This window comes from Magallana gigas, chromosome 1 (genome assembly GCF_963853765.1).
Source record: "Magallana gigas chromosome 1, xbMagGiga1.1, whole genome shotgun sequence".
NCBI classification, from domain to species: Eukaryota; Metazoa; Mollusca; class Bivalvia; order Ostreida; family Ostreidae; genus Magallana; species Magallana gigas.
The window spans coordinates 49232655-49236805 of NC_088853.1; positions in this window are offsets into that span (position 1 = coordinate 49232655).

Sequence of the window (4151 nt, forward strand, 5' to 3'; positions counted from 1 at the left end):
GAATAGACAAATGAAGAATAAATAAAAAATAAAAATTGATTTGTGTTGTTTTCACATAGTCTTGTTCAAAGCCATCTCTTTCAAACACTTCTTTAAGATAATGCTGAATGGAGAATGTTTTTACTTTTTATTAAAATATATCGGATCGGATCGGATGTAAAACAAATCTCAATTAATAACAATGAAACTTGCTAATTAACTTAATGTAAATTTTTTTTGTTAAACGTCATTTTTCAGCTAGTTAATGACCCCCAGGACAAAATTGAAAAATCCGAAACCTTATTGCGCATCAATAGGATACCCAAAAACATATTCCAAGAGATGATTTGTCTACTTTTGAAAATGTAGGAGGAGTTCGAGGAATAATGTTTTTGTGAAAAAACGTCATTTTTAGCAATTATTTGAGCCCCAGGACTACCAGAGAATTTTTGAAACCTTTTTACAAAACAACATGACACCCAAGATATGATGTGTCTATCCATTAAATCATAGGAGGAGTTTCAGGATCTATAGGGGTTTTTTTGAGTGATAATCGTCAATTTTTGGCTACTTTTTGACTCACTGGATGAAATTTAAGTTTTTAAAACCTTATTGCATATCTATAAGACAGCCCCAATTATGTCCCTAGAGATGACGTAGCTACTCCAAAAGTTGTAAGAGGAGTTCTGAAAACCATACTTTTTTTTTTTGCAAAAAAACGTCATTTTTTGTTGCGCACTGATCCCCTTAGTATAAAAAAATTCTGGAACCTGATCTCACTTCAATATGACGCCCCTAATCATATTCTAGAAGATCATTTGGCTACTCCAAAAAATGACATTTTTGAAACCAGTTTTTTTGTTAAACGTCATTTTTCAGCTAGTTAATGACCCCCAGGACAAAATTGAAAAATCCGAAACCTTATTGCGCATCAATAGGATACCCAAAAACATATTCCAAGAGATGATTTGTCTACTTTTGAAAATGTAGGAGGAGTTCGAGGAATAATGTTTTTGTGAAAAAACGTCATTTTAGCAATTATTTGAGCCCCAGGACTACCAGAGAATTTTTGAAACCTTTTTACAAAACAACATGACACCCCAAATCAAACTCCAAGAGTTCAGTTTGCTGGTTTATAAGATGTAAGAGGTGTTTCAGAAAGTAAAACGTGACAGACGGACGGACGGACGGAACAGGGTATCAACAATATACCCGAACTTTCTTTAGAAAGTGCAGGTATAATCAATATAGAAAGCAATTGCGGCTTATCTAAGTTATGAAATACAAAATATTGAATTGACTATGTGGTCAATTTTCAAATAATAAAGCACATTTGCGTGAAAATCAAATTTGATTTTTTTCATTAAAAACTATTTTTGTTCGGATAAGATGAAAAAATTGTATTTTTGAAGTGCTGTTTAGTAACCATGGTAAGTTTATGAAAAAGTTCATTTGCCTATAAAAAAAATTTCAATTATATAAAATTTTACAATTCTTGTATACGATTTCTTTAAATTCTGCATAGCTGAAATTGCTGCAATTTCTTTTAATTTGCGTTCAAAATAGCTTAAAATTGGATTTTATATCTTTTGCTTCAATTACCATTGCAACTAGTCCACACAGCAACCGTTTAAAGTTATCTTGCATCTTTAATCACCAAAGGGTATTAAATAGGAAATGTGAAGAAAATCAGTTACTATGCATGACCACCAAATTTTAATATTTACAGAGAAACAATTTTAAAAGATTAAAAAATCAACGGATAATTCAACCAAAAAATGTTTTAACTTTCTAGCTGTAACCAATACATTCATTCGCAGTTTAAATTTGAGTTCTTCTGCACTCGCTTTTGGTGTTTTTGACGTGCAAGGAGTTGTCATTTCGCGCTGAAACAATTCAAGCAGTAATACATTTACTTTTTTAATACTGATACAAACGTATTGAGAATTTGTTGACTTTATTGCGTTGTTGACTACCACTACAATGAATAAACGTATACATGTACATTTATTTTGTAAGGGCTGTATTATTTTATTTTTATGTTAGAAATGAGGGGCGAAGAAAATAATGACGAATATCCAATAATGTTGCAAAACCTCTTGAAGATATCCAAAAATGAAAGGATAGATTGTGAGGAAAAGAAATCACATTTGCTTTTACTGCAAAAAAGTTATGCGTTACCTAAGGGGGGAAATGCACATGGACATGCTCTGTTTGAAAAACCTTCAACGGATTTAGAGTCAGGTGAGGCATGTTTTGTTTTATTAAAACTAAAACAAATTTCCCACACGGTTGATAAAATGTTGCTCTTATCTAAGTAAGAATAGACAAATGAAGAATAAATAAAAAATAAAAATTGATTTGTGTTGTTTTCACATAGTCTTGTTCAAAGCCATCTCTTTCAAACACTTCTTTAAGATAATGCTGAATGGAGAATGTTTTTACTTTTTATTAAAATATATCGGATCGGATCGGATGTAAAACAAATCTCAATTAATAACAATGAAACTTGCTAATTAACTTAATGTAAATTTTTTTTGTTAAACGTCATTTTTCAGCTAGTTAATGACCCCCAGGACAAAATTGAAAAATCCGAAACCTTATTGCGCATCAATAGGATACCCAAAAACATATTCCAAGAGATGATTTGTCTACTTTTGAAAATGTAGGAGGAGTTCGAGGAATAATGTTTTTGTGAAAAAACGTCATTTTTAGCAATTATTTGAGCCCCAGGACTACCAGAGAATTTTTGAAACCTTTTTACAAAACAACATGACACCCAAGATATGATGTGTCTATCCATTAAATCATAGGAGGAGTTTCAGGATCTATAGGGGTTTTTTTGAGTGATAATCGTCAATTTTTGGCTACTTTTTGACTCACTGGATGAAATTTAAGTTTTTAAAACCTTATTGCATATCTATAAGACAGCCCCAATTATGTCCCTAGAGATGACGTAGCTACTCCAAAAGTTGTAAGAGGAGTTCTGAAAACCATACTTTTTTTTTTTGCAAAAAAACGTCATTTTTTGTTGCGCACTGATCCCCTTAGTATAAAAAAATTCTGGAACCTGATCTCACTTCAATATGACGCCCCTAATCATATTCTAGAAGATCATTTGGCTACTCCAAAAAATGACATTTTTGAAACCAGTTTTTTTGTTAAACGTCATTTTTCAGCTAGTTAATGACCCCCAGGACAAAATTGAAAAATCCGAAACCTTATTGCGCATCAATAGGATACCCAAAAACATATTCCAAGAGATGATTTGTCTACTTTTGAAAATGTAGGAGGAGTTCGAGGAATAATGTTTTTGTGAAAAAACGTCATTTTAGCAATTATTTGAGCCCCAGGACTACCAGAGAATTTTTGAAACCTTTTTACAAAACAACATGACACCCCAAATCAAACTCCAAGAGTTCAGTTTGCTGGTTTATAAGATGTAAGAGGTGTTTCAGAAAGTAAAACGTGACAGACGGACGGACGGACGGAACAGGGTATCAACAATATACCCGAACTTTCTTTAGAAAGTGCAGGTATAATCAATATAGAAAGCAATTGCGGCTTATCTAAGTTATGAAATACAAAATATTGAATTGACTATGTGGTCAATTTTCAAATAATAAAGCACATTTGCGTGGAAATCAAATTTGATTTTTTTCATTAAAAACTATTTTGTTCGGATAAGATGAAAAAATTGTATTTTTGAAGTGCTGTTTAGTAACCATGGTAAGTTTATGAAAAAGTTCATTTGCCTATTAAAAAAATTTCAATTATATAAAATTTTACAATTCTTGTATACGATTTCTTTAAATTCTGCATAGCTGAAATTGCTGCAATTTCTTTTAATTTGCGTTCAAAATAGCTTAAAATTGGATTTTATATCTTTTGCTTCAATTACCATTGCAACTAGTCCACACAGCAACCGTTTAAAGTTATCTTGCATCTTTAATCACCAAAGGGTATCAAATAGGAAATGTGAAGAAAATCAGTTACTATGCATGACCACCAAATTTTAATATTTACAGAGAAACAATTTTAAAAGATTAAAAAATCAACGGATAATTCAACCAAAAAATGTTTTAACTTTCTAGCTGTAACCAATACATTCATTCGCAGTTTAAATTTGAGTTCTTCTGCACTCGCTTTTGGTGTTTTTGACGTGCAAGGAG